Genomic DNA, 9,904 nt, shown 5'->3' on the forward strand with positions numbered 1-9,904 from the left:
AATTCTTTCATAGGAATTCAGGAATAGTTCAGTACCATCAAAGAAGAGTAATTGAATTGGATGCTATCTCTCAAATGCCTTTTCTTCTTGTTGCTGTTAAATCCTCACTCCTTTCTGTAAAATACCTGCGTTGCTTTTCTGAAAACTCCTCACATTTCACATGGAAGGTCTTCTCCCCTGCCAACTCCAGGCTGTGCCTGTAGGTCAGGTCTTTCTCCTTATAAACTGGCAGTTTGCACCTCATCTGATCTTAGAAAGTTCTCACAAGCTCCATGAATTTGCTATGGTTTTCTGCTATATTGCAAACTTCCACATGATGCTATGAGGGATGAAGGAAGAGAGTGCGACTTAAAGTCCTCCTTTGTGTGTGGGTTGATGAGGAAACCCCAGTGAGGTTCTCATGTGCTCTGGTTACTTCTGAGTAGCAGCCCAGTCTGGGGCTGTGTATGTGCCTTATACTGTTTAGTGCTGCTGTGTGAGAAAATGAAGCAGTGAGACAAAATTTGCACAAAATTTTACTTTCTTTTACCAAAAACATATTTTGCATACTGACTTTTCTGCGTCTTCAGCCTTAGTTAATTCTCTTTCTGATTATTCATTCAAAAATAAGCCACTTTGGTATATAGAGGCATGAGGTATGTCTACATGTGAGATGATTGCTTCCATGAGCTTTCCTTGAGTTTGGTGAGTAGCTCTCTCAGCCTGGCAGCATAACTGAATTGCTGGCATCGTAATGCCTTGCTGGGCTGTGATGGTGCCTTTGGAGAATATCTTAGGTATTGCATGCTGGAGGGAGAGAGCTTGTAGTGAGACAGCTTGCTCACCAGAGAAAGTGAGAAGAAACCCACTGGGAAGTTCGGGTGTGTTTACGCTGCTACACCTGCCTTTGCAATAAACAGAAATTTATCCGGTCATAGGCAAAGGAATTAACTCTTCCTCATCAGATGAAACAATTCACAAAGAAGGGAAGTTTCTACAGCACAAAAGCATTCCTGCCAGAGGACAGATTTTTGTATTGGATGCGTTGAACAGGCTGAAATTATATCTAATTGATGGCTATATAAGCTGGCCTTGTGCTAGAAGGCCATATGTTCACTTGTGTAGACACGGTGAAGACAGGCAAACAGCATCTGCACTGGTTACGGATCTGCCTCAGAGCTGCTTACTCACTGCAAAGCACTTGATGAGGAGGGCAGCCCCGGTGCCAACCACCTGAAGTAGCACTGATGATACATGAGCAGATACAACAATATATGAATATTCATGGATGGTTGCTGCCTGCAGCGTTTTGTCACTATGGGATGGGGTCCTCAGCCTGTTGACTGGTTGGATCCCCCTCATCTGTAGAAGGGCTGGATCGTCGTATAAATGCTGGGATTTATAAATGCTGCTCAGAGCAGCCTGTGTATGCAGCGCTGGCATGACAGAGTATAAGCAAGTGCTTCTCTTTAAAGAGAGGAGGGAAGCAGGCATGAGTGGGAAGGGCTCACCTATGTGGAGTTGCAGCTGGGAGCTTTTCTCCAACCCATGGTAGCAAAGTGTCTTTCATCACCAGGTCCACAAATCCTGAAGATGTGTGCCAAAGCTAGCAGAATGTATCTCTTTTAAGTATAATTCTCTCCAAGGAGGGAAGAGAAGGTGTGCTTTAAAGGTGGGCAAATCGTAGCTTGGTATAAAATCCCTTCTGGAAATCTCTCTCAATCTTTGAGAAAGTACTGTGAGTGCTTTTTGGTTGTTTTTCTTTTCTGCTTCAGGACTTTGATATCAACAATAGTTCAAGGAGTGAATAGGAGACTTTGGGAAGGACCAGAGCAAAGAAAATAGTTTTCCTGTGATCCATTTCAGTAAGGTGGATGGTGACCATTTACCTTTCACCAGAGTTGCGTTGTTTCAGTGGGGAGATGAAGCCTTGGACTGCGTAGGCAGTGTGTGGAAAACTTTTGTTGAGCTAGAGGCAAAAAGGCACTTCTTTGTCCTTGAGGTGTTTTGTATTTGTCCTCTGGGATGAAGGATAGGTCAAATGGGCTAATTTTGGAAAACTAAGAATTCCTGGCAATTTTTTTCCCCTGGCATTTTTGCCATTTCAGACAGTTCTGTCTTTCTAATACCATTTTTGCTCGGACTCTTACTCTGCTAGAGACCAGCTCCTGGGTGGATGGCTTCCAGCACTCTACTGCATGTGAGTAGAAATGTTAGCCAAGGAAGACAGCAGAGAAGGGGTGTTGTTCAGCTTCGTGGCCACACATATCCTCACTGTCTCCAAACAGGAGCACTTAAATCCTCCAAAAGTGAGGATTTGCATTAGAAGATGGGAAGGTTTGTAGTTACTTGCAGTGATCTAGAACCACTTTTATATCTGCCTGTACGTCGTCAATGGGCGAGTGGGCTTTTTTGATCAATTGCAGAAGAAATTGGAGAGATTTTAGTTGTCTCAGTATCTCTGTGGGTTTAGTCCTTAATTATCCTTTTTTGTGCCATTCTGCTGAAACGCATTTGTTAATCACTCCAGAGTACTTTAGCTTCTTTCAATATATTGAATTCCACTTGGATGCTTTTAAAAGTGTTTGCGCAGCATATGCCTTTCTTAGGAGTATGGGAAATATCCACAGTCTGAAACAAAAGTACAGTGTTCTGAACGCGGCAACCATGTTGTTATCCTGTAAATTAGTACGGTCGGTGCCGTTACCTAAGTTTATCTTGTGTCAGAATAATAAAAGCTGAGTATGCTAAAAGGCTGATAAGCCTGCCACGAAGGATTACATTATTCAAATTCTGCTGCCTTGAAATAACACCTGTTGCTTTACAGACTGGTGCTGGTAGGGTAGTCTGTCTTGAGGACTGGTATAAAGTGTAAAAAAAAAAAAAAAAAAAAAGGCATTTTTTTCAGGCAGTTCAGATCGGAGCCATAGCAGCCTTGAATTTAGTATTGTCTCTGGGCCACTCTTATACAAAAGGACTACAATAAAGCACAGCTGTTCTGTATTTCTGGATATTAAAAATGGACAAAGTGACTTTTCAGTCATACTGCCATAGCCTCGAGAACCGAATGCAAAAAACAAGTGCTCCTTCTGTTGGCAGGTGGGAAATACAATCCCTTAAAATGCAAAATAAAAAATAATAAAGTAGATGGTTGTGCAGATTCTGAGGGTAGCCTGCAACAAGGACGAAGGGACAAGCACCCCACAGCTGCTGGCGAAAATCACTGCTGGCAGTGTGTGCGCATAAACTAACAGCGCGCTTCCAGCAGCCCTGAAATAAATGGCGGGGGGGAGAGGGGAAGTTCATCCCTGATACCACGGTTCCACACAATGATCCCCTTTCTGGGTGCCGGGGTCACAGCTGCTGTCTGGAGATTACGTACAGAAGCACTCTTCTTCTCAGGAGAGTGAGGTTTCCTGGAGGATTAAGGCTGAAAGCAGGAGGAGTTATTCGGAAGGGAGACCAAGAAAGCCAGCCCGCGGCTGTGACAGGCGGCAGGGGAGGAAGACCATGAGCGAGAAGACAACTGCCGGTAGTTGCTGCTTGGATGGGAGAGGCTCAGTTTGGGTTCCTGAAGTGGTCCAGCTGCGGGGTGAAACCCAGCGTGGGTTTGGCACGACCCTGCCTGCTTGCAGGACTCAAAGTGCTGCTTTCCCACTCACGTGGGAGGTGGATGGAGTCTGACAGAGCTCTGCCACCTCCTGCGTCTGAACTGAAGTCGTTTCTTTGCTCACCATCTCAAGTCCCCTTTAGTCGTTCAGAAATGGTGATCACTGTGGTAATCGCAATCCCCATGTAAAGGTGCATTTGCACTCCCCATCTGCTCAGAAAGCTACGCTTTTTGCATTTTCCTCTGTCACAAACATGGCGTCACCATGCCTTCTGAGCCTGCTGCTTTGGTGCTTCCTTCTTCCCTCTTCCTTCTCAGCTTTGTTTTTCTTTTTTTTTCCTCTTTTCTCTCTTATCCTGCTATTTCACCTCTTGGGTGCACACATTCCCGGGAAAGTACCCAGAAAAATCCTTCTACCCACGTATCATGTGCCAGCACCTCTGTTTTATGTAGGAAGGTCTTCTATATTTGAAGCCAGGACCATCTGTTCCTAAAAAAACACAGGTTTCTCGCAGTTTTCTGCAAGGGCAGTGGCCGCAGTTCTTCTGTATAACTTTAAAAGGAAAATGCAACCCATCCTATAGTAATAATACTTGAAAATTCTCTCCTATTTATCAGTTATTTCTGAAGTTGAGACTCAGTTCACTTACCGGATCAAATTTCCCACAGATCCCATATGCCAGTTACTTCTTTTTGGTGGCTTCAGAATCCACTAGTGCTTTTTATAATCTGAAACGAACGGGTACTGCACATAATGTAGGAAAGGAGAGGTGGAGGCAGAGGAGGCTGACAATGCATGCATTCAAACGATGTGAAAATGCCAGTGGGAAAAATATGACTGTGTCGGCAGAGCTTGTCAGAGGGGGTTTAACGCATATCATGTATTAGCAAATCATAGCTATTTTGAAGGCAAAAGAATGACACTTCTTAAAAGGAGCAGAATTCCAGAAAGACACTAACCAGTAAGTATTGGGTACCAGTGTTTAAATGTAATGTCATGGTTGCTAGTTATTGTCCCTGCTGCATGGATGTTTCCTAAGTGCAACATGAGTCTTAACCATCTCACTTTTAAAACTGTATTTCCGTATGCCTCTGGCTCCATAAAATCCTCTCTAAAAAGGAACATTGTCAAATAAACTGGTAAGATATAAAATACTGCTGTTGTAGCTGAAAATAGTTCATGCTTTTGATGTTGCGTTTAGGCACAGACATAAATAAATGGTAAATGATAAAAAGCTATTGAGAAGAGAAACTTGGTATAAGGTAGAAAGGTAACCTGTGCTGCTCACTTCAGTACCTGGTTGACACTTTTGTTAGAGCAAAGTGCTCCCTTGCCAAGGAGGAACTGAAGCGACTTCGATATTTTTTTGAATCACAAGTCCTTAATGCGAAGAGTACTGATGACTTCCCACATCTGGTGAACTGCATTAGAATCTAGTTAGCATGAAGAGTTTAGGAAACTTTTATAAAGTTTCAAAAATAATACGTGAAAGAAAGAAAGCGCTTAGCTAAAAATTCAGAGAAGTATTACTGAAATGTTCCTTGGGGATAACTTGAAAGTAGCTTTCCTGCTCCTGAAAGATGTAGCACACATGAATGGTAACCTATTTTATTTGTTAACATTTTCTGTTCAGATAATTTGGTGTGTTTAAAGATATCTGTTGTATCTAATTGACCCCTGTAGTTTAGAGTCCATCTAGAAATCTAGGCACATACTGTGAAAGATCAATACAGTGATTGTTGTGTTTGTGAAAGTAATTTTTCCTGGCCTAGTTTATGCATTAAAAAGGATAATACACCTGTCCTACATTTGTGAAGTGTCTCAGCAAACACAGAAGGACAGCCTATTCAGTTTATCTACTTTGTTTTTCAACACTGTGTTGTAATGGCATGTTTCCAAGCAAAAACATACTTTCTTCTCTAATCTCATTCACTTACATGCACATCAACTATTTTGTATAGTGAAGAAAGGTTAAATTCAGGCTGAAATGTGGTCCAAAGCAGAGATGGAAGCAGAAACTTTTTCTATAATGCTTACTGTAGAGGAATAGAAATTCTTTCCCCATATCTTTAAATTTAGGGTTTACACCAGCACTGAGAAGCAAAGGCTTTTCGAAAAGAAAATGGCCAGTTGTGTAGTAGAAATTACAAATATTCTAAGATGGAAATAGCTGCTTTTATGCCTTCTCTCTCTGTTGCAGTTCTGACTATCTGCTCAGCTTTAGGGGTGCAATTTCTTTTTTCCGTGGGATTGCAGAGGGCTTATTTGCACAGCATATTCATAACAGTGCTTCAACTTGTAGGGGTGGGAAGTGGGACCCTGTATGTATTGTTAGTAGGTATTCTGTATCCTGAGGAAAAATCTCAGACGATAGTTATCAGGATGGACCAGGATGTCTAACACTACGTCAGATGATTCAAAACTGTGGGAAAATTACATTTGACTTCTGTAGGGCATCTCACATATCGGTTGCTACATCTTGGATTAACTGGGGTTTTTTTGTATTAAGCTCTAAAACCTTTCTCTTTGAAATATTTAGAAGAGAGATTAAATTTTGTCAACATCCGTGGTGATGTTATATTGCAGGTATAGCATAGGTAGAAAGGAAAGAGGAGTATGGCTTTTGGGGAGAGAAGGGTTTGTATGTTTTTAAGCATGCAGGCACTTAAGTGCTTCTGGAGTTGTTACACTTCAGAGGTACATCTCTATGAGGAAGCCCCTCTGCAGCAGGACACAGGGTATTTCTCCCCAGTTTGGGATCAGCTTGTGCAGCACGCCTGGGACCACGAAGGGTCCCTGTGGCAAACTTCAGTGCTGTGAATGACGGCCTCCGTCCAGGCACTGCGCTCCAACGAGGATGGAGTAGGATGCATAGGATGAAATGTGGGGAAGCACTTCCTTCTCTTCTCACCTTGCTCTGTGCATACTTGCATTGCTTTCCCAATCTTGGTCACGATGTGGCCGACGGCCCAGCTCCACTATTTGGTGTTCCCAGCTCTCCAGCCTTGACTTGAAGGGAGTCTTCTGTTTTATGGGGTCCTGTTTCTCTGTCCCAGGGCAGCCTTGAGAGCCCAGGATGCTTTTTTCTTTAACATCTGTGTGTGTGTCTGAATGAGTGCTGGAGCTCTCACTTGGGGAGCAGAAATTTTAGACTAGCAATTTTCTACCATATCCTGAGAAAACCAAAAATCACCTCTGCCTTAACTTGATACCTTCAGCCAGATTCCCCAAGTCAGGGCAGTGTTTTGAAAGTAGTAAAAATAGTAATGATCCAGGAAGTCAATTTTGTTAGACTGAGTTAAAAGGAGACGTGAGGGACTTGTCCCACTTCATAGCAAATCAATCTCTGTGTAAAGTGCCAGTAGTTGGGGGGTTTGTTTTTTCATGAGATTAATATAGAAGGCCAGAAACTATTTCTGCCTGCAGGAGAAGGCATAGTATGTCCTGAACGTTTTCTGTGGCTTTCTCTTCTCACTGAAAGCTGAAGCGTGAAGCATATTCTGAGGTACTTCTATGTTGTTCACTTGCACAGAAGAAAATAGCAGTAGGTGGGATACTGCAAAAGTTAATAGCACTTACTCAGTGTGGAGGTGAGAAGTTTTGTTTCAGCAAAATAGTGGCTCATGATGCCAAAATGAATGTAATGAGGATGGGTTATTTTAGCTTAGATATCATACATTCCTGTTGAGGTCTAAGAAAAAGCAAGTGAACCTTTGGTAGGAATACTGTCAGGGTTCAATATCCTGTAGTGATCCGAGTTGTAAAAGCCCATCTCATCGCATGGGAATACAGAGCGTTCTTTCTGGGGCTTTTTGAAAGGAAGAGTGGTGCCGTTGTTGGTGGGGTGCTGCCCTGTGCCAGAACGCCACAGCGGATGGCGGCATGTGCTGTGTATTCATCATTGGTCTGAATCCAGTGAATCTGAAGAATAACTGGAATTTGAGAATATTTCCTTGATTGGTAAAGTACTGTGGTCAGGTCCCTTTGGGGCATCGGCAATGTGAAAGGCACTGCTTTACCCTGCTCTGACTTCTTTCACTTCCTTTCTTCTCCGCACCCCAACCATCCTGAAGAGAAATTCCACAGGTGAGACTTAATATCTTCTAATCAGTGGAGGGCTTTTTTTCTCAGCCTTCTCTTTTCTTGATCTAAATTCAAAGTTGTGACACTATTTTACCTAAAGTTTCTGTTGATAGAGCCTATCCCCAAAAAGCCTAAAATCTCATTGCTGCGTTTACTGGACGTTTTTAGTGGGCATTTCTCTTACCACCTTTTTGTGACCTGTAAGAACTGCAGTGGTGCAAGTACATCCATTTGTAAATGGAGCTGAAATCTGGTTTATTTATTTTCTGTGCCAAGCTGTTGTGGCAGCTGATGCAACAACACTTCCAAAGGACTCATCTCAGAAGAAGTGCTTACAAAGTAAAGTTCTGGTCATCCTAGTGTGAGTGAGAAAACTGATCTCCATTTTGGCCTTTAATTCCTCTCTCCTGCCTAGACTGCTTCATTACTCTCATCCATCTCTCAATGACTGAATGAAGGCCTTTGAAAGGCGTCATCGTAAGTCCTTCCTCCTTTTGCTTTGACGTGAGACCTTTCCATGGTGACATGTGAAGGTCTTGTCCACTATTTTGGTACCAAGTTGTGAAGTGACTCAGAGCATGGGAAAACGCGTGTCCAGCCTTTAAAGGCAATTTACAGGTGGTGGTAGAAAAATACTGTCAAACAATGCATAGTACTCTCCAGCCAGATTTCTTTAGCCCCCTTCGGTCAGAAAATCGCCAGCCAGTCACATGTGGCCCCAAGTGCAGCAAATACATTGTTAAAGCAAACGTGTGGCTATTGGAGATGATGAAGGAGCTTTCCTGGGGGGAAAGTTGGCTCATTACTGGCTGAGCTAGTGCATCAGAGGGCAGTGCGAGTCATTAGTGGACGGACCCTTGGGCTGTAGGCGCTTGAGCCTGCAGAGGAGGTTTTGGTGAGAAGGGTGTGAGAACATCTGCCGGAGGGAGGGCTATGTCTCCTGTTAGACCTCAGTCACTGCTGCGCAGTTGCCGAATGGACGCCGTACCGTATCAGCGCCGGGAACTCTTTGGCTCTGGTGGACATAAGTAGGTGAAAGGCCTCTCCTGCCAGGTAATGCAGATTTACAAAAACCACTGGGCTGGCACCCTACGGGAGGGAGCACGGCGCTGTGTGGGCCACTTGGCACGTGGCAGTGTAAAAGTGGATGGTTGAGAGCGAAGTGCTCGTGCACAGCAGAGACTGGTGAGTATTTTGAGCATTGCTGCTAAAGAAATCAAGGAGTGGAGATGGATCCTGATCCTCAGGAAAATTTCCTGAAACAGAATAGGAGAAGAGTCTGAACAAAGCAGATATTTCTCCTCCAAGACTCCTTCTGCAGGCTGCATCCCAGGCGTTTTTTCTGAACAGTTTTTATATCCACCTCACTTGCAAGCTGCCTGCCTGGGATCTCATTGGCATTCTGCTTTTCTGCTGTAATCTCATGTTGTTAAGGAGCGTGATTTTTGTTCTTAGCTGTGCTGCATATAGAAGATTACATAAATACTTGGAAATCTTGGGAGGGGGAAGAAGAAGAAGAAGAAGAACCCCCAAAACCACCAAATCCTTCCTCTGAGAAACGTTTTGACCGTGTAATCTTATGTCTTCCTCTCAGAGAAAATTCTTTTTAACACAGGAGGAAGGCAGACATGCCTCTTTACCAAGAAAGCCACAAACTGGTTTCCTAATGGTCCAGCTGTGCTGATGAGCAATTACAGACCAACACACTGAGCTGAAGTAGATTTGTTCTCCTAGCAGTTGTTGCCCAAAGGTGTTTTGATACGGGAGTGCTTTGCCCTCCTCCCCTCCCTGTGTTCAACTCCTGTCACTTCCATCTCCTTCCTCCTGCCCTCCTTTCCCTGGTAAATAGCTATTCACTTTCTAATTTGAAGCCGTTTCATAAAGGTTGTACTTCTGAGGTTCAGCTCTCCTGTTCATAACCCTCAAGTTAAACCAAAGAATAAAAATCCCTGGGGTGGGGGGGCTGATCTGTTTCTCCTTGCAGCACAGCGGTTTAGTTTCCCATTGAAAACAGGTATTTTCAGCAATGTGCCCCTGGTACAGGGGGCAAACTGAGCTGTGGCTACAGGACCCTTTATATTGGGTTACTGTGAATGTATTTGAGTTCCAAAATCCTCGGTGTCAGGGTCCATGCAAGTGCTGGGGGCAGCCAGTCAAGCTCACCGGGGGGTGGCCCTCGAGCCTGCGGTTCAGTGGAAACACTGCACGGACACCCTGTTGCTCTTTGCCAC

This window comes from Fulmarus glacialis, unplaced genomic scaffold, assembly GCF_000690835.1.
Source record: "Fulmarus glacialis isolate BGI_N327 unplaced genomic scaffold, ASM69083v1 scaffold11951, whole genome shotgun sequence".
In the NCBI taxonomy this organism is placed as follows: domain Eukaryota; kingdom Metazoa; phylum Chordata; class Aves; order Procellariiformes; family Procellariidae; genus Fulmarus; species Fulmarus glacialis.